We start from the raw sequence: 21,589 nt of genomic DNA, 5'->3' as shown, positions 1-21,589 counted from the left end.
TTAGTGGGATGGGGTTTGATAGCCATAGGGGACCAGGCCTTAAGGCTTACTAGAGGCCCAAGTCATAGGGAACTAGCCTGGAATAGTGGTGTAGGCTATGTAAGTATAGAAGATTTTATGGCCATTCAAAAAAAACATCCCCGTTTCAAACACTTGAATGGTTATTGGCTATGACTTGTAAAAGCTCTTATGCTCATTGAAGGGGTGTGGGCTATTGAGGCTCCTTAGGGGATAAGGGGCTAATATAAGGGCTAAAGACCAGCACCCATCATATATCTTGTGTACACACCCCCAGCCCTTTACCTTTAAGCATTGAAATCCGTAATGCCATTGATCAGGTTCTCCAACGATGGTGCCCTATGCCAAAAAGTGTGGCACCAACACATGTCCAAGCCCAACATGTGTACTATGGCCCAAAATCAAACTTTAACCAAGGCCTTAACCATCAATGGCCCATGATGGCACTTGGTGCGGGCACTTGGTGCGGGCACTTGGTATGGGCACATGCCTCGACCATTATTGGCATAAGCTGGCTTTTCGTATGGGCACTTGCCTCGACCACCATCGACATATGCTAGACTACCATTGGTACATGCTGGCTTTTGGTGCAGGCATATATCTTGATCAGTATCGGTATAATTTGGACCTAGTACAGGCACATGCTTCAATCAACATTGGTAAAAAATGGCCCTTCATACAAGTAATTACCTCAAACACCATCGGCACATGTTGGGCTGTGGTGGGGGCAAATGCCTTGACCACCATTGGCACCTAGGGACCTTCAATGCAAGATATGCCTATTTGAAAAAAGTATCCCCATTTCAGACACTTTTAATATCTACTGCTAGCATATCTATAAAATCTCTCATGCTCTTTAAGGGGTAGTTGTTTGGGCCTACCCTCTCCAACCATAGAGGGAGTAGGTGGGCATAATGGGCCTATCATTATGTACATCCATGGTAATGTCCCTGGAGCAAAATCTAGGCTATGCATGCCTTCTGGCTATTTTGTTTGGCAACTGGTTGCTCTGATGACCTATAGGCGCGTATGGCTTTAATTGGTTGGCATGCATAAGGAAAAGAGGTTCAGCTGTGCCTAGCTTAAGCCTGTACTTATGGTTGATGCTACCCCAAACCAAGTCCCTGAATCTAGTAATGGCACCATGGGGTGGTGCAAGTAAAAGCTATGATCATAGGCTTGGCCTAGTGAAGTCTCTCAGTTATTTGGTAGTCATGTGGTCCCTTCCCATTGACCACAAAAATGCTTTTGCCTAGCCAAGCCTGTGCACACAGTCGATGCTACCGAAGACCACAGGAACAAGTCTTTGTATTGGGCAACATCCCCTTGGGGTGGTCACAGTGTCATTGTTGCCTATTAGATGGCAGGGGTAGTCTTATGGCCCTTGTTTGTGTTTTTTTTATGCCAAACAGTTGTAGAGTGGCCTCATATGTCATTTTTTACGCTCACTCATCGAGTAATTGATTAGGTGCATTATGGACTTGTGTGCATGGATGCTACCACTTGTACATAATTGGCATATGAGTGGTGCTATGGTTACACATGTTAGTAGGCTCCAAGCTTGATGCATTGAATTGTTGACCCATCATCCTTTTCAATCTCCCACCATATGGTCATTATACCTTAGGGATGTAATCAAGATCCTATACGGCATGCCTAAATCAATCCAAATTGTATATCTTGCCACCCTCATACATCTTATGTCCTTAAGGGCTATAGGTCAGACTTCAATCATTCCCCATGTCCTAAGTACGCCACCCAAACCTCCATGGCTGTATTGGTGCACCAGTGTTTGATCATGCTCTTAGATGCAAAATGTTTTATGAGGGCGAGCTCTGAACCCTTGTTCATCCAATGCCATACATCTCACATGCTCGACACTTGTGCTTTATGTTGACTATTTTACCACTCGGTCAGTGCATTAAGTCCCACTTAGTGCCAATGTCCCAAAGGAATGCTACCTAGTTAATCCTACTAGTAGTCATATGATTGTCTCAGAAATTAAGCTATGCTTGTGTAGGTATGAACTAATTTAGATTGTGAAACTGTGAATGGCTCATTAAATCAGTTATAGTTTTTTAGATGGTATCTACTACTCGAATAACCATAGTAATTCTAAAGCTAATACATGTAACAATCCCTAACTTTTGAAAGGGATGCATTCATTAGATAAAAGGTCGATGTGGGCTTTGCCCATTACTCTGATGATTCATGATAACTCGATAGATCACATGACCTTTGTGCCAATGATACATCATTCAAATTTCTACCTTATCAACTTTTGATGGTTAGATAGTGGCCTACTATGGTGGTTACAAGTGATGGAGAATTAGGGTTCAATTCTAGAAAGGGAGCTTGAGAAATGGCTACCACATCCAAGGAAGGCAACGAGCACACAAATTACCCAATACTGACATAGGGAAGTAGTGACAATAAATAACAATATCGGGCTCTATAAGTCTAGTAATTGGATTAAGTATAATCTAAATCCCTTAATGAAGATCCATTGGAGGGCAAGTTTGGTGCCAATAGTCGTGGTAATTTTAGCTTCAATAGTGTATATTTAAGTTGTTGCAATTAAAAAGCTCATTGTTGAAACTAGGGTTAGGTCATTCAATTTGTCTCAAGGTGAGCACCAGTCTACTTGTCCCTACTACTGGTGATGCACTCATGGCCTTAACTGGCCAAGTGATTCCTCTAGCACTATTACTTTGAAGATATTAGAGTGCTCAAAGCAGGCCTACGCTTGTATACATTAGCATGGGATAACATCATAGGATTTCAGTCCTATTATGTTGGCCATCTAGATCAGAGTAATGATTAATAGGGATAGTCAGGGGCATTCATATTTCATAGTTAGAGGTGAATTTCTTAGATTTATGAAAGACAAACAACTATGAAAGCATTTTCCAAGGATGTTTTCATTAATCAAGAATGAAAGTTGGGAGCTTAAAGATGATTAGATCTATCCTAGTCTCAACCATAAACAATGTCAACCAAGGATAGGCAGATATTACTTTTAGGATTCCATTGGCACTTTATAAGAAATCAAAGTCTTTGGGTTTTAGGGATAGTATGGTCACAAGGTTGAAACTTAAAGGAATTGACAGAAGGGCACCATTAGGAGTGGAGCCTACAGCTTAATTTGACTCAACATGGAGAAACTTACCAAGTCTAGACATAATAAGGATTGACAAACTAAGAACTCTTTCTTGATTCTATGGGTGGTGGTGTATGGCCATCTTAATTAGTGGAGAGATTTGTTTGGTTAATTCCATTAACGAATAAAACTTCAGCCTAGTAACTAGCTACACAAAGGTGATCCTTCGTGGCTAGCTTCTTAGAGGGACAATGGCCATTTAAGCTAAGGAAGTTTGAGGCAATAATAGGTCTTTAATGCCCCTAGATGTTCTGGGCCACACGTATGCTACATTGATGTATTCAACAAGTCTATAGCCTTGGCTGACAGGCTCGAGTAATCTTTGAAATTTCATCATGGTAGGGATAAATCATTGTGATTATTGGTCTTCAATGAGGAATTCCTAGTAAGCATGAGTCATCAACTAGCATTAACTTTGTCCCTACCCTTATACACATCACCTATCACTCTTGTCGATTGAATGGTCTGGTAAAGTGTTTAGATTGTGGCAACAAGGATGGTTCGCTGCCCATGATGTCATGAGAAATCCACTGAACCTTTTCATTTAGAGGAATGAAAAGTCGTAACAAGGTTTCCATAGGTGAACCTGCAGAAAGATCATTGTCAAAAACACTTAATGAATGACCTGTGATACGTTAACGAAACACTAAGGGGGTGAGGGTGCCTTCATGCCTTAAGCCTCTTTTGGCCTCGGATGGGCATAATGGTCACTTCATTCCACCTCCCAAAAGGGTGAAATGATCGGTGTCACTACCAGTAGCTGAATAATGAACCCCCAACCCAAATCATGCCAAGGAACCAAGATGAAAAAACATGTGTAGACCATTGCCATCCCATTCATGTTTGTGTGCAAAAGGCACCGTGACTCTTTTTGTTATGAAAAGCCAAAACAACTCTTGACAATGGATATCTCATCTCTCGTATCGATGAAGAACATAGTGAAATGTGATACTTTGTGGAATTGTCTAATCCCATGAACCATTAATTCTTTGAACGCAAATTGCACCCTAAGCCATTAGGCTGCGGGCACACCTACCTGGTTGTCAGGTATTGTCACCCCTTTCAACCCGCTATCCATTGGGTTCCAGGTGAGGGGGTGAAAGATGGCCTCTCACAATCTTATCGATCATGGTTGGCCTAAAAGCTATCCCTAACAATGATAGTATTATGATCATTGGTGGTAAAGTTCCCAGCATGCCTTGCCTCTGATGACACACACTTGTTGTCTATCTAGACCCCATCAGACCCTTTACATCACTTGGTTGATGCTCACATTGTGACCCCAGGTCAAGTGGGATTACCTACTAAGTTTAAGCATATCAATAAGCAAAGGAAAAGAAACTTACCAGGATTCCCCTTGTAACGACGAGCAAACCAAGAATAGCCCAGCTTGAGAATTGGGTGCCCTCGGCATCGAAGAGGGTGAAAGTGCCATTGTGCCTAGACTTTGTCACACCATGAGGTGCTATCTGCAACTTGGGTTATTTAGGAATGCAACCCCAATCCGTAATAGATTCTGTTGAAGGTTGAATATGAGCAAGAGACCAATAGTGAACAAGTACCATAAGGGAAAGATGAAAAGAACTTTGAAAAAAAAGTCAAAGAGTGCTTGAAATTGTTATGAGGGAAACAAATAAGGACTGATGATATGCCCCAGTCGAATGTGGAATGGTGAGAGCCAGTTTGTTGATCGGCTCGAGGCATGGATTGACATGGGTCACGATAGCGATCTAAGCCTAGGCTTTTGATATGCCTGTGGAGACATCATCACCGTGATTGTGGAATGTAGCATGCATCATCTCAGCATGCCTCAATATTGGCGTGCACTTAACATTGGCCTGTGAGCTCCCCATTCGACCCATCTTGAAACACAGACCAAGAAGTTTGACATGTGTACGAGTCAATAGCTAGAAAACCCATAAAGTATAGGGAAGTTGATTGGCGGGTTCCCTTGTGAGTGCATCACTGACCAACCTTGATCTTTTGAGAAGGTTTGAGTGTGAGCATGCCTATCAGGACCCAAAAGATGGTGAACTATGTGTAAGTAAGTTAAAGCCTGAGGAAACTCTAGCGGAGGCCCACAATGATCTAGTAGCTAGTTCCCTCTAAAGTTTCCCTTAAGATAGCTATAGTCCTTAGTGAGTTCTATCAGGTAAAACCAATGATTAGAGGCATTGGAGGCATAACACCCTTAACTTATTCTCAAGCATTAAATAGGTAAAATGGCATGGCTGCTTTATTGAGCCATATCATGGAATTAAAAGCTCCAAGTGGGCCATTTTTGGTAAGCTGAATTGGCAATATGGGATGAACTGGAAGCCGAATTATAGTGCCCAACTACATGCTAACCTAGAACCCACAGAGAGTGTTGATTGATTAAGATAGTATGATGGTTGTCACTAAAGTCAAAATCCACTAAGGAGTGTGTAACAACTCACTTGCCAAATCAACTAGCCTTAAAAATGGATGGCACTTAAACACATGACGTATACCCGACCATTAGGGCAAGAGCTAGGCCTCGATAAATAGAAGGGTGCAATAGTCACTCTAAAACTCAGGGCATGAGCCTAGGTAGAGCGATCGTTGATGCAGATCTTGGTAGTCGCAAATATTCCAGTGAGAACTTTAAAGGCTAAAATGGGAAAAGGTTCCATGTGAACGGCACTTGCGCATGGGTTAGTCATCCTTAGAGATGGGGAAGCCCATTCGATGCAAGCTTCAAAAGGGAATTAGGTTAAAATTCTTAAATTGGGATGCAATGGCTGACTATAATGTTAGAGAGTTTGGACACATCAGTGAGGGCCTTAAGAAGAGTTATATTTTCTCTTTAAAGGCCTACCCACCCTGGAAATGGCTCAGTCGACTAAAAATTGTATAAATAAAGGGAATCCAATTGTTTAACTAAAACAAAGCATTATGATGGTCCCTGTGGATGCTTACGTAATGTTATTTCTACCTAAAGCTCTAAATGTCAAAGCAAAGAAATTTAACCAAGTGTGAGTAAACGATAGGAGTTACTGTAACTCTCTTAAGGTAGCCAAATGCCTCATCATCTAATTAGTAACATGCATGAATGCATTAATGAGATTCCCATTATCCTTGTTTGTTATCCAATGAAACCATAACCAATGGAACAGGCTTTGTAGAATTAATGGGGAAAGAAGACCCTGTTGAGCTTGACTCTAGTCTGACTTTGTGAAATGACTTAAGAGGTGTAGGATAAGTGGGAGCCCTTGGGCAAAATTGAAATACCACTACTTTTAATGTTATTTTACTTATTTCATGAATCAGAGGCAAGGCACGACCCTTTTTTTGGATCAAAGGCTAGCCTCGATCGGTCAATCTTGGTAGAAGACATTGTTAGATGGGAAGTTTGGCTAGGTAGCACATCTGTTAAAAGATAACGTAAGTGCCCTAAGATGAGCTCAATGAGAACAGAAATCTCATATGGAACAAAAAGGAAAAAGCTCATTTGATTCTAATTTCCAGTATAATTATGAACCACAAAAATGTGGCCTATCAATCTTTTAGACCTTTGAAATTTGAAGCTAAAGGTGTCATAAAAGTTACCACAAGGATAATTGGCTTGTGGCAACAAAGCGTTCATAGCAACATGGCTTTTTGATCCTTCAATGTTGGTTCTTCTTATCATTATGAAATAGAATACACCAAATGTTGGATTGTTCACCAACTAATAAAGAATGTGAGTTAGGTTTAGACCATCATGAGATAAGTTAATTTTACCTTACTGATGGTAGTGTCGTAATAGTAACTCAACATAGTACAAGAGGAACTGTTGATTTGCATAATTGGTCATCGCACTTAGTTGAAAAGCCAATGGCATGAAGCTACCATGCACAAGATTATGATTGAACACCTCTAAGTCAGAATCCAAGCTAGGAGAGACACATACGCCCACCTCCTAATTGCCGACCCACAATAAAAGCCCATGGCCCCCATGGGCACATGTTATAAGTGCAGCTTTAGTGGTGGACAAACTACATGGGCCTCTTTGGAGCTTAATTCCCATCGAGCAGTGGATAGAATCCTTGGCTTATAAGCTTTCCATCTAACCCATCTTAAAACATAGACCAAGGAGTCCAACATTTATCAGAGTCAATGGGCTAGAAAACTTGTAAGGCACAAGGAAGCTAATTAATGGGATCCCTTATAGGTGCACCACCAACCAACCTTGATCTTCTAAGTAGGGTTCAAGTGTGAGCATGCCTGCTGAGACCCAAAATATGGTGAACTATGCCTGAGCAGGGTGATGCTAAAGAAAACTCTAGTGGAGGCCTGTAGCGATATTGATGTGGAAATCATTCATCTAACTTGGGTATAGGGGTGAAAGACTAATCAAACTATCTAGTAGCTGGTTCCCTCTAAATTTTCCTTTATGATAGTTGGAGCCCTTAGCAAGTTTTATAGGTAGGATAGTGTAGCTGTTTTGTTGAGTTGTGCCATGGAATCAAGAGCTCCAAGTGGGCGATTTTTGGTAAACAAAGCTGGTGATGCAGGATGAACCAAAAGCTGGGTGATGGTGCCCAACTACACACTAAACTAGAACCCACAAAGGGTGTTGGTCAATTAAGATAGCAGGATAGTGGTCATGAAAGTTGAAATCTACTAAGTAGTGTGTAACAACTCACCTGTAGAATCAATTAGCCTCCAAAATGGATAGTGCTTAAGCGCGTGACCTATACCCAACAGTCGGGGTAAGGGCCAAGCCCCAATTAGTAGGAAGGCATGACGATCATCGTAAAACCTAGGGTACAAGCCCAAGTCGAGAGATTGTTGGTGCAGATTTTGGTGGTAGTAGCAAATATTCAAATGAGAACATTGAAAGCCAAAGAAAGGAAAGGTTTCATGTGAATGGCACTTGTACATAGGTTAGTCAATCCTAAGAGATAAGGGAAGCTAGTCTGACAACGCATCCAGTGCAAGCTTAACAAAAGAATCAGGTTAAAATTCTTGAACCGATGTGTGATGACTGACAACAATGTGAGGGAGTCCAGAGACATCGACAGGGGCCTCCGAAAGAGTTATCTTTTTTGTTTAAAGGCTTGCCCACCTTGGAAATGGCTCAGCTGAAGGTTGGGTCTAGTGACTGGAAGAGCGTCGCATGTCACGTAGTGTCTGGTGCACCCTTCGTAGCCCTTGAAAATCTAAAGGATTGAGTGTCATCTGTGCCCTGTGGTACGTATAACTGCATTAGGTCTCCCAGGTGAGCAGCCATTGGTTGATGGAACAATGTAGGTAAGGGAAGTTAGCAAAATAGATCTGTAACCTCGAGAAAATGATTAGCTCTAAGGGCTAGGCATGAAGGTCCTAGTCCTAAACTCATCAATTGTCGGTGCATTGCTCAAGCTACTCTAGTAGCAAGAATGGTCTATCGCATGCCTGTCGAAGGACAAACTAGGAATGGTTCTCTTGGAGGCCTTTCTCGAATGAAGAACAGTTAACTCAAAACTAGTACGAACAAAGGGAATTTGACTATTTAATTAAAACAAAGCATTATGATGGTTCCTACGAATGCTCTGATTGTCAAAGCGAAGAAATTTAACCAAGTTCGGGTAAATGGCAAGAGTAACTATGACTCTCTTAAGGTAGCCAACTGCCTCATCATCTAATTAGTGACACGCATGAATGAATTAACAAGATTCCTATTGTCCCTGTCTACTATCTATCAAAACCATAGCCAAGGGAATGGGCTTGATGGAATCAACGAGGAAAGAAGACCCTATTACGCTTGACTCCAGTCTGACTTTGTGAAATGACTGAAGAGGTGTAGGATAAGTGGAAGCCCCTAGGTGAAATTGAGATATCACTAGTTTTAATGTTATTTTACTTATTTCATGAATCAGAGACGGGTACAATCCCTTCTTTTAAACCTAAGGCCAGCCTCGGTTGGTCAATCCAAGCGAAAGACATTATTAGGTGGAAAGTTTGGCCAAGGTGGCACATCTATTAAAAGCTAACGTAAGTGTCCTTAGATAAGCTTAATGAGAATAGAAATCTTGTGTGGAACAAAAGGTAAAAGCTCACTTGATTCTAATTTTTAGTACAAATACAAACTGTGAAAGCATTGCCTATCGATCCTTTAGACCTTTGGAATTTGAAGCTAGAGGTATCAAAAAAGTTACAATAAGGATAACTGGCTTCTGGCAACCAAGTATTCATAGCAACATTGCTTTTTAATCCATCGATGTTGACTCTTCCTATCACTGTGAAACAGAATTCACCAATTGTTGGATTGTTCACCCACCAATAGGGAACATGAGCTAGGTTTAGATTGTTGTGAGACAAGTTAGTTTTACCCTACTAATGGTAGTGTCACAATAATAATTTAACAAAGTATGACAGGAACCATAGATTCACATAATTGGTTTTCGAGCTTGGTTGAAAAGCTAGTGGCATGAAGCTATCTTGCACTGGATTATGATTGAATGCCTCTAAGTCAAAATCTGGGCTAGAAGCAATGCACGCACCCATTGCCTAATTGCTGACTCGTAGTAAGGAATCATAAACCCTAAGGGCATGTGTCATAGCTATAGTCCCAGTGGTGGACAAGCCATATGGGCTTTTTTGGAGCTCAATTGCCACAAGCAGTGGGTAGAATCCTTTGCAGTTGACTTAAATATGTGACAAGGTATTCTAAGTGGCAAAGTGGCCTAGCTACCACGATCCACTAAGATTTAGTCCTTTGTCACTTCGATTCATCCTTCCCCTTCCACACCCACCGCAACCCTTTCATTTTATTTTTTTATAGTGCACCTTTTTGGGGTTGGGGATAAATTATGTTCTCTGTTATAGTTGATTCACTCGAGCAATGACATCCTTCCCTCGAGCATCCAAGTAAATGACAACTGAATGCACTTGGTATTCTTTACAAGGATAGGCTCACTTTAGCATAGGCACTTGCCTCAAACTGCTCTTGCCCTCACACGTTAGCCTTGTTATAGGTGGGTTGTTGCCTCAAACACCATCACTAGATGCTAGCCTATTGTTGCATCAACACCATCGATGAATGCTAGCCTCTTGGTGAGGCAAGATGTTACCTTAAACACCATCACCAAATGTCGACACTTGGTGTGGGCACTTTCCTCAACCACTGTCTACACAAGTGGGCCCTTGGCATGGGTTGTTGCCTTGGATACCTCTTTGGTAGATTTTGACACTTTATGTGAGTTGTTACCTTAGATACCCCTTTGGTAGATATTGGTTTCATGCCCTGGAGCACCAAATGCCAACAGGCCTTTGATTAGTTAGAGTGGGCAATGATCAAAGAGCCAGTCTTAGCCTTGCTAAACCATACCACACTATTGAGGAGTATACGGATGCATTAGAGTTGTGATAGGTGGCATGCTAATGTAGGAGAACCATCTGGTTGCATTTGAGAGCCAAAGGCTCAATGAGATTGAATGTAGATACATGGTCTAGGAGAAAGAGATAGCAACAATGGTGCACTAACTGTACGCTTTGTTACACTACCTGTTAGGGTTAAAGTTTGTGGTCAGAACTAACAACATTGCAACCTAGCTACTTCTAGACAAAAAAGAAGCTATCCCTCAAGCAGGCCTATTAGCAAGACCTCCTTACAAAATTTGATTATAGGTTGGAGTACAAGCTTAGGTGTAGAAACATAGTGGCTGATGCCTTCATTTAAAAGGCCAACCTTGCTACCATCAGCCAACTAGAAGGGTCCTTGGTGCCATGCAGCAAAGAAAGGCTATCTCATGATCCTCCAACAAAGACTCTCATCAACCATGCCAAGCAAGCTAAGACTAGATGGTTTTGGCTATAGGATGATTCATTGTACCCCAGGGGCAATCAATTATTTGTGTCACAACATGGGAAACTTCATAGGAGGTGATACAAAAGTGCCATGATTCAAAGTGGGCTGATCAACCAGGCATTCACTGTACCATAGCCTTATTAGAGGATTAATACAATGTGAAAACCTGTCTTATGTGCTAGTAGGACAAAGTAGAGCCCAAGCCACCATCTGGTCTCTTAGGGCCTTTGCCCATACTAGAACGACCATGGGAGAGCATAATTCTGGACTTCATAGTCAGTCTACCTAAGAAGGATGGGTTTAGGAGCATTATGGCAGTGGTGGATAGATTTTCTAAGTATGAGCTTTCATTCTAGCAACAAAGGAGTACCCAGCCGATGAGCTAGCCCATTTGTTCCTAAAAAACGTGGTGAAGTACTGAGAAGTACCATAGACCAATCTTAGTGATCAGGATAGGTGATTAATATAATAGTTCTTGACTAAGCTATTCAATCTATTAGGGTCAGACTTGAACTTTTCTTCCAGCCTGCATCTTTAGACCTAAAGGCAGACAAAATGGACTGTTGGAGGTCTACCTTAGGCAAGACTAGCCCAAGCTACTTGATGTCACCTAGTTTTTATACAACCTACAACAAAGTGAAGCAACGAACCAAAGCCTTTCTAAGATCATGATAGGGTAGCAGCTGCTAACACTAGGTTTGGTTGTACCAGGTTACACGGGGCCTTATCCAGTAGCATATAAGTTTGCCAAGGCTTGGTAGGAGCAAGCCGACCTAGCCAAAGTCTATCTACATAAAGCACTAAAAAAGTCCAAGAAATGTGCAAACTAAAAAAGAAGGGACATACAATTCCAAGTGGGGGACTTGGTCTTGGTGAAGCTACACCCTATCATGCATAATAAGGGTCTGTATAAGGGCTTAGCCTAGAGGTACAAAGAACCTTTCAAAGTTCTCAAAAGGGTAGGCAAGGTTGCTTACAAGCTAGATATGCCACCAAAGCCAAAAGTACACCCAATTTTCCATGTTAGCATGCTCGAGCCATTCCATGAGGACTAGGGGAATCAAAGGTGGGTAGAGTCAAGGCATGTACCATTGAGACCTAGGGCCTTATATGAGAAGGAGGTTTAATGCATTCTTGCTGATCGGGTCATGAGGCAGCAGAGTTATAAACCAGATAGAAGTACTTGGTATAATGGAATGGGCTTCTAAACAGTGAAGCTAGTCAGGAACCAGTTGAAGACCTATGGTAGTTCCAAGACTAGATTAGGTAGTCCCACATAAAGGATGATAAGGGAGTCATGAGATTAGATGGGGGAAAATGTCATGCCCTGGGCAAGTGCGTAAGAGTTAAGGACTGTGCCAGAGCAGCCTAGGCTCAAGCACCAAGAATAGAGGCAGTGGTTCATGCAATAATCATGGTAGAAGTATCTAGCTACTCACTTAACAGTCAGGCCTACCCATGCTCTAGGACAAGGCCCACAATGTGCCCGCACTGCACCCAGGTGGGCCTAAGATAGTGGAGCTAAACCAAAACCATCAACAGGTTTTAAGATAAACAGCACATAGAGGAAGACCTAGTAAATCCTTAGGATTAAAATGTAATCTGTGTAATCTGTATTTTTTAATTTGAAATTGAAATTGTAATTTCTTGATATTAGAAACCACCAAAGCTGGGGCCTCAATTATAAATAGAGGGCCACCCCACCCTTATTTGTAAGCATTCAGCATTGAGTAATACATAGAGCATTATAGCATTCCCTTGTGTTCTTCGCTTGTATAGTCTACCCTTCAATGTTAGTTTTATGCCCACATACTTGTTTCATAGGTTGACTTAGGCATATAGAGTCAATTCCCAATCTAAGGCTCCATGATTTGGCTTAAGACTAGAGCCCATGACACTGGCACTTGGTGCGACGTGTAAACCATGACCCTCCCACCGAAGGCACTATTTACCCTTTGTTAGCCATAGACACCAGATGATGTTTAGTGCATGTGTCATCAATTTCGATCTTAAGCCAAGCTCTATATGGCCTTGGATAAGGAATTCACTCTACCTGCCTAAGTCAGCCTATAAAACTTAAGTGCTTAAAATAATTCCAGCTTGTCAAACATTGTCCTGTAGTATTGGGCCTTCTAGAAGCCCAGAAATCTAATCCAAACCATGACTGTGTTCAGGCGTGCCTGCACCTAGGTCTAACCATGCATCTGTGCCTTAATCATCAATGCTTGTACCAGGTCTGATTATGTCCTCAGGAATCGCTCACCAGTGCCTAACTAGGCCTAGCTCAATTTTGCCAAACTTGAACACCATGCTTGAGACTTTAGAGTCTTGAACTTTACCTATACCATTGTTTTGTGCTAGTTCCTTGTGACCTGGGCCTCTAGTAGGCCTCAAGGCTTGCTTTTCTAGCTGTCAGACCTTGTCTTACTAGAACCCACAAGCATGGACTAGTTTGTAGAATGTGACACATACATATGCCTTGACCACCGTTGGGACATGTTGGCCTTTGGTCTTGGCACATGATTCAACCACCATTGGCAGATACTTGCCGTGTGTATGAGCAGTTCCTTTGAACACTTTGACACATGCTGAGCCACACACCATGCATAGGTATGCTATGCTCAGGCTATGCACCATGTGCACCATGATTGGGCAATAGGTGGGTTTAGGCACATCATCATATTTCTACCATGCCAATGCCATTTTTATGGCTTGTAAATTCATATAAGCACCCACCAGTGCCTGCATCTAGACTTGGCTTAACTCTACCAAACAAGAACACCATGCCTAAGCCTCTTGAGTCCCGATCATTACCCATACCACTATTTAGGGCTAGTTTCTTGTTATTTGGGCCTCTACTAGGACTTAAGGCTTAGTCTTCCTAGCTATCAAACCCTATCATGCCAAAACCCTTTAGCATGGACCAACTTGCAAACCATGACACATGCACTAGCCTTGACCACCATCAAGACATGTTGGCCCTTGGTCTTGGCACATGCTTCAGTTGCCCTCGGTATATGCTAGCTGTTTATATGGGCAGTTCCCTCAAACACCATTAGCACATGTTGAGCACCACACACATGTATCTTGGGCCTGGGCTACACACCATGCACACCACGACTAAGTAATGGGTGGGTTCAGGCACATTCTTATATTTCTTTTATGCTAATGCCATTTTTGTGGCTTGTAAATTAATTTAAGCATGCAGCAGTGCTTGTACCTGGGCTTAGCTCAATTCTGCCAAACATGAACATTGTGCCTGAGCCTCTTGAGTCTTGATCACTACCCATACCATTATTGTAGGTTAGCTCCCTATAACCTGGGCCTCTAGTAGGCCTCAAGGCCTGGTCTTTTTTGCTATTAGACATTGTCTACTAGAATCCCTAGATGTGGACTAACTTGTTGATCGTGATACATGCACATGCCTTAACCACTAACCATACATGTTAGCCCTTAGTCTTGGCACATACTTCAACTTTCATCTACTCATGTTGGCCCTTTGCATAGGTAGCTCCCTAGAACACCATCAACACATGTTGGGGCAAGCACCACACATGGGTATTTTGGGCCCAAGCCATGTACCATAGATACCATGACCAAGCAGTGGGTTGATTCAGGCACATCTTCATATTTTTGCCATGCCAATGCCATTTTTATAGCTTGTAAATTCATATAAAATGTCACCAGTGCCCATACCTAGGCCTGTCTCAATTTTGTCAAACATGAACACCATGCTTGAGCCTTTTGAGTCTCGATCACTAACCATACCACTATTTCAACCTAGTTCCCCATGACCTTAGCCTTCAGTAGGCCTTAAGGCCTGGTCTCCCTAGCTATTGGCCCTATCCCACTAAAACCCCAAGGCCTAGACCAGCTTGTAGTCTGTGACACATACACATGCCTCGACCACCATCAAGACATGTTGGTCTTTGGTTTCAACACATGCTTCAACCACCATCAACACATGCTAGCTTTTTGTGCAACTAGTTCCCTTGAGCACCATCAACACATCCTAAGCCGCACACCAAGTGCAAGTATCTTGAGCCCTGGTTGTGCACCATGTATGCTGTAACCAAGTAGTAGGTGGGTTTAGGCACATCTTCATATTTCAACAATGCCAATGCCATTTTTATGGCTTTTAAATTCATATAATAGTCCCCTAAGACTTTATGTGAAGTTTCATGGCAAGATGACCTGTTTTTTATTTTTCATAATTTTTAACATTTTTTTTGGTTTAGGATTTTTTTAATTTTTTTAGAAGCAGTTTTTACCCTAAATTTGGTATATATGATACTTTTATTTTTTTAGCATCCATAAAAAAATTTAGCTAAAAATTGAAGTATATAAGATTTTGTGGCCATTTGAAAAAAACGTCCCCATTTTAAACATTTGAATGGCTATGGGCTGGGAACTTGTAAAAGCTTTTATGCTTTTTAATACATGCAACACCCTAACTTTTGGAAGGGATGCATTTATTAGGTAAAAGGTCAATGCAGGCTTTTCCTGTTGCTTTAATGATTCATGATAACTTGATAGATCGCTTCGCCTTTATGTCGATGATATATCATTCAAATTTCTACCCTATCAACTTTCAATGGTAGGATAGTGGCCTACTATGTTGGTGATGGGTGATAGAGAACTAGGGTTTGATTTTAGGGAGGTAGCCTGAGAAACAGCTACCACATCCAAGAAATGTAGTAGGCGCACAAAACAACTAATCCTAACATGGGGTAGTAATATCAAAAAATAATAATATCGAGCTCTATGAGTCTGGTAATTAGAATGAGTACAATCTAAATCCTTTAATTAGGATCCATTGAAAGGCAAGTCTGTGCTAGTAGCCATGGTAATTCCAACTCCAATAGCATATAATTAAGTTGTTGTAGTTAAAATGTTTATAGTTGGAACTAGGGTTGGGTCATCCGATCCACCTCACGGTTAGCACCGATCTACTCATCCCTACAGTTGATGATGCATTCCTGGCCTTAAGTAGCCAGATCATTCCTCTGATGCTATTACTTTGAAGAAATTAGAGTACTCAAAATAGGATTATGCTTGTATACATTAGCATGGGATAACATCATAGGAATTCAGTCCTATGGTGTTAGCCTTTAGATTGAAGTAATGATTAATAAAGACAGTCAGGGTCATTTGTATTTCATGGTCAGAAGTGAAATTCTTGAATTTTTGAAAGTTGAACAACTACAAAAGCATTTTCCAAGGATGTTTTCATTAATCAAGAATGAAAGTTGAGGGCTAAAAAATGATCAAATACTATCCTAGTCTCAACCATAAATGATGCTGACTATGGATCAATGGATGGACTCTGTCTACACTTTGTGAGAAATCAAAGTCTTTGAGCTCCAGGGGGAGTATGGCTGCAAGGTAAAGACTTAAAGGAATTGATGGAAGGGCACCACTAAGAGTAGAGCCTATGGCTTAATTTAATACAACATAGGGAAACTTACTAGGTCTAGACATTGTAAGGATTGATAATTAAGAGCTCTTTCTTAATTCTATGGGTGGTGGTGTATGTCGGTTCTTAGTTGGTAGAGCGATTTGTCTGGTTAGTTCCATTAACAAATAAGACCTTAGCCTGCTAACTAGCTACATGAAGGTGATCTTTTGTGGCTAGCATCTTAGAGGGACTATGGCTGCTTAGGGCAAGGAAGTTTGAGACAATAATACGTCTTGATGCCTTTAGAAGTTTTGGGACACACGCACACTACACTGATGTATTCAATGAGTCTATAGCCTTGGCCGACAGCTTTAGTTAATCTTTGGAATTTCATTGTGATGGGGATAGATCATCATAAGTGTTGGTCTTCAACAAGGAATTCCTAGTAAGCATGAGTCATCAACTCACATTGACTATGTCCCTACCCATTGTACACACCGCCCATCACTCCTACTGATTAAATGGTCTGGTGAAGTGTTCGGATCATGACAACATGGATGGTTCGCTACCCATGACATCGTAAGAAGTTCACTGAACCTTATCATTTAGACAAAAAGGAAGTTGTAACAAGGTTTTCATAGGTGAACCTATGAAAAGATCATTGTTGAAACCCGTTCAACAAATGACCCACAAACACGATAACGAAGCACCAAGAGGGCATGGGTGTCTCCATAGCCCGAGCCATTTTCAACCTAAGGTGGGTGGGATAGTCGCTTTGTTCTACTTCACAGGCAGGTGAAATGATTGGCGTCATCACCCATGATGGAATAACGAACCCCTGACACAAATTATGCTAAGGAACCAGAATGAAAAAAAGCTCATGTGCTATTGCCATCTTGTTTGTGGTGCATGTGCGCATGGCACCGCGACTCCTTTTGCCATGAAAAACCAAAACAACTCTTGGCAATGGATATTTTGGCTTTCACATCAATGAAAAGCGTAGCCAAATGTGATACTTGGTGTGAATTGTAGAATTTCATGAACCATAGAGTCTTTGAACTCAAATTGCCCTAAGCCATTAGGCCGAGGGCACGCTTGCCTGGTTGTCATGCATTGTCACCCCCACCAATCCCTCACTCATCGAGCTTTAGATGAGGGGGCAAAAAATGGCCTCCCTCGATCTTATTGGTCATGGTTGGCACAAAAGCAAGTCCCTAGCAACAAGAGTGTCTTGACCATTAGTGGTAAAGCTCCTGGCATGCCTAGTATTCGATGAAGCACACTCATTGATCATCTAGACCCCATCAAACACCTCGCATCACTCAGTCAATGCTTGCATTATGACCCCATGTTAGGTGGTAGCTTGTTACCTTTAAAGTTTCCCTCAGGATAGCTAGAGCTCTTAGCAAGTTCTATTGGGTAAAGCCAATGATTAGAGGCATCAAGGGCGCAACGCCTTTGACCTATTCTTAAACTTTAAGTAGGTAGGATGGCATGGCTACTTTGTTGAGCCATGCCACAGAATTAAGAGCCCTAAATGGGCCATTTTTGGTATGTAAAATTGGCGATGTGGGATGAACTGAAAGCTGAGTTACGATGCCTAACTACGTGCTAACCTATAACCCATAATGGGTGTTGGTTAATTAAGACAGTAGGACAGTGGTCACAGAAGTCAAAATCTGCTAAAGAATGTGTAAAAACTCACCTATCGAATCAACTTGCCCTAAAAATGGATGGCACTTAAGTGCAGGACCTATGCCCAACTGTTAAGGCAAAGGCCAAGCCTTCATGAGTAAGAGGGCATGGAGGTCATCATAAAACCCAAGGCATGAGCATAGGCAAACCAGTCATTAGTGCAAATCTTAGTGGTAGAAGCAAATATTCAAATGAAAACTTTGAAGGCTAAAAAGGGGAAAGGTTGCATGTGAATGGCACTTGCACATAGGTTAGTCAATCCTAAAAGATAGGGAAAGCCCATCCGACAAAACATCCGACACAAGCTTCTAAAGGAAATCAAGTTAAAATTCTTGAACTGGGATACAGTGGTTGATGACAACATTAGAGAGTCCAGCAACAACAATGAAGACCTCAGGAAGAGTTATCTTTTTTGTTTAATGGCCAGCCCACCCTAGAAACAACTCAACATGAGGTAGGGTCTAGTGGCCAAAAGAGAACTGCACATCACATGGTGTCTAGTACACCCTTAGTGGCCTTTGAAAATTCAAAGGACTAAGTGCCATCCACACCTGGTGATACTTATAACCATATCAGGTCTCCTAAGTGAACAGCCTCTGGTCGATGGAGCAATACAGGCAAGAGAAGTTGGCAAAATAGATCCGTAACCTCAGGCAAAGGATTAGCTCTGAGGGCTGGGCATGGGGGTCCTAGTCCCGTGCCCATTGGCTATTAGTGCACTGCTCAAGCTACTTCTACAGCCAAAATGGGTTGCCACATGTTGCTTAGGGGATGGATTGGGAACAACTCGCTTGAGACTTTTCCCTGATGATGAACAATCAACTAAGAACTGGTACGAATAAGGGGAATCTGACTATTTAATTAAAACAAAGCATTATGATGGTCCCTACAGATGATCATGTAATGTGATTTCTACCCAATGTTGTAAATGTCAAAGTGAAGAAATTCAACCAAGCGCGAGTAAATAGCAAGAGTAACTATGACTCTATTAATGTAGCCAAATGCCTCATAATCTAATTAGTAACGTGCATGAATGGGTTAATGAGATTCCCATTATTCCTATATGCTATCTAATGAAACCATAGCTAAGGGAATGGGCTTGGTGGAATTAACAAGGAAAGAAGACTCTGTTGAGCTTGACTTTAGTCTGACTTGAAATGACTTAGAGTTGTAGGATAAGTGGGAGCCCATGGGCAAAATTGAAATACCTCTACTTTTAACATTATTTTACTTATTTTATGAATTAAAGGTAGGGCACCAACCATTCTTTTGGACCCAAGGCCAACTTTAGTTGGTCAATCTGGGTGAAAGACATTGTTAAGTGGGGAGTTTGTCTGGGGTAGCACATCTATTAAAAGATAATACAAGTGCCCTAAGATGAGCTAAATGATAATATAAATCTCATGTGGAACAAAAGAGTAAAAGCTCATTTGATTCTAATTTCCAGTATGAATATGAACCATGAAAATGGTGGCCTATCGATCTTCTAGAGCTTCAGAATTTGAAGTTAAAGGTGTTGGAAAAGTAACCATAGGGATAACTGGCTTATAGTAGCTAAGTGTTCATAGCGACGTTGCTTTTTGATCCCTCGATGTCGGTTCTTCCTATCATTGTGAAGCAGAATTCACCAATCGTTGGATTGTTCACCCACCAATAGGTTAGTTTTAACCTACTGATGGCAGTGTTGCAATAGTAATTCAACCTAGTATGAGAGAAACCATTAATTCACACAATTGGTCATATCGCTTGGCTAAAAAGCTAGTGGTACGAAACTATCATGTGCTAGATTATGATTGAATGCCTCTAAGTTAGAATCCAGGCTAGAAGCAATGCATGCACCTATTCCTTAATTGCTGACCTACAGTAGGGGCCCATAGCCCCCAATGGCACATGTCTTAGGTGTAGCACCATAGGGAAACAAGCTTTACGGGCCTCTTTGGAGCTCAATTCCCATCGAGTGATAGGTAGAATCCTTTGTAGATGACTTAAATATGCAATAAGGTATTGCAAGTGACAGAGTGGCTTTGTTACCATGACCATTGAGATTCAGCCCTTTGTGATGTCGATTCGTCCCTCCCCCTTACATATCCACCGAAGCCCTCTCACTTTAATTTTTTAAACCACACCTCTCTAGGGTTGGGGATGAATGGTGTTGTCCATTGTAATTGATTCACCCAGGTGATTACATCCCTCCCTCGAGCATCCAAGTAAATGACAACTGATTGCCCTCAATATTTGTTATAAGGATGAGCTTGCCTTCGATGTAGGCACTTACCTCAAACTCCTTCTACCATCACATGCTAGCACCTAATGTAAGTGGGTTGTTGCCTTAGACACCATCACCAGATGCTGGCCTATTATTGCCTTAGACACCATCAGCAGTTGCTGGCTTCTTAGTACAAGTGGGATGTTACCTCAGACACCATTGCTAAATGCTGGCATTTGGTGTAGCCACTTGCCTTAACCACTATCTGTGTAAGTAGGCTTTTGGCACAGGTTGTTACCTTAGACACCCCTTTGTTAGATGCTGGTGTTATGCCCCAGGCGAGTGCATCGGGAGCTGAGAACCATGCCCCAATGGCCAAGGCTCAAGCACTAGAGATAAAAGAAGAGGTTCACGTAATAATCATGGTAGAAGCATCAAGATCGTTCACTTAATAGTCAAACATGCCTATAGCACTCGGACGAGGCCCATAGCATTCTTGCACTGCACCCAAGTGGGCCTAAAAGAGTGGGGTTGAACCAAAATCATCTAGAAGCCTTTAGGATTTGCAACACATAAAAAATGACTCGATTAATCCTTAGGATCAAGATGTAAACTATGTGATTTGTATTTTTGAATTTGAAATTGTAATCCCTTGATATTAGGAACTACTATAGCTAGGGCCTCAACTATAAATAAAGGGCCACTACACCCTTATTTGTAAGCATTCACCATTGAGTAATATACAAAGCATTCCAGCATTCCTTTATGTTCTTCGCTTGCATATTTTACCTTTCGATGTTTGTTCTATGCTTGCACGCTTTTTACCTAGGCTGATTTAGGCATATGGAGTTAATTCTTGGTCTAAGGTTGCACGAAGTTTGGCTTAAGACCAGAGCCTAATGGTAGAAGAGCAAGTTCTGCTTGGCAGTTGTGTTCAGGTCACACTTAAGGTGCAAAAATGGCATTTCATAATGATGTTGCTAGCCAACAACCAAAGGCCTAGGAGTAAGGCCACAGAAGGGGTAAGAAAGCTAGTTTGAGGAGCATTTGGTCTACTATGGATGGGCAATTGTCCAAGGTAGAGGTGATAGTAGCTGATGTGAAGGAGAAGCTTGACAGGGTGAAAACTCACATGGAGGATTTGGACTCAATGGAAGAGGTGCTCAAAGGTGAGATACAAGCTACCCTAAACTACACCATTGACATATTTACCTAGAGAAATGAGGCCTTGGAGGCCCTGGTGAAGACCATGTGCAACTACATGGAGGAGCTTAAGGGGAACCTCACTGCTTGCAAAATAGCCATTAGGAATGCCAT

The 21,589-nt window shown here is 41.7% G+C and overlaps 2 non-coding genes and 6 pseudogenes across 2 annotated transcripts; all 8 read left to right on the top strand.

Annotated features, from left to right (window-relative positions):
• Positions 1–1,976: 1,976 nt before the first annotated feature.
• On the top strand, positions 1,977–3,781 carry LOC149511484 (18S ribosomal RNA; annotated as a pseudogene).
• Positions 3,782–4,069: 288 nt separating this feature from the next.
• Positions 4,070–4,224, top strand: LOC149511483 (5.8S ribosomal RNA). Its single transcript, XR_016333905.1, has one exon. It is a non-coding gene; the product is annotated as a 5.8S ribosomal RNA (ribosomal RNA).
• Positions 4,225–4,455: 231 nt separating this feature from the next.
• On the top strand, positions 4,456–7,148 carry LOC149511482 (25S ribosomal RNA; annotated as a pseudogene).
• A 120-nt stretch (positions 7,149–7,268) lies between these two features.
• Positions 7,269–8,419, top strand: LOC149511481 (25S ribosomal RNA; annotated as a pseudogene).
• Positions 8,420–9,896, top strand: LOC149511480 (25S ribosomal RNA; annotated as a pseudogene).
• A 5,345-nt stretch (positions 9,897–15,241) lies between these two features.
• On the top strand, positions 15,242–17,035 carry LOC149511479 (18S ribosomal RNA; annotated as a pseudogene).
• A 291-nt stretch (positions 17,036–17,326) lies between these two features.
• Positions 17,327–17,480, top strand: LOC149511478 (5.8S ribosomal RNA). The gene has a single exon (XR_016333901.1). It is a non-coding gene; the product is annotated as a 5.8S ribosomal RNA (ribosomal RNA).
• Positions 17,481–18,668: 1,188 nt separating this feature from the next.
• LOC149511477 (25S ribosomal RNA) lies at positions 18,669–20,135 on the top strand (annotated as a pseudogene).
• Positions 20,136–21,589: the final 1,454 nt, after the last annotated feature.

Source organism: Durio zibethinus, chromosome 25 (assembly GCF_047325235.1).
Source record: "Durio zibethinus cultivar Kanyao isolate XHJ-2024 chromosome 25, ASM4732523v1, whole genome shotgun sequence".
NCBI classification, from domain to species: Eukaryota; Viridiplantae; Streptophyta; class Magnoliopsida; order Malvales; family Malvaceae; genus Durio; species Durio zibethinus.
This window is presented reverse-complemented; position numbering and strand designations above follow the sequence as displayed.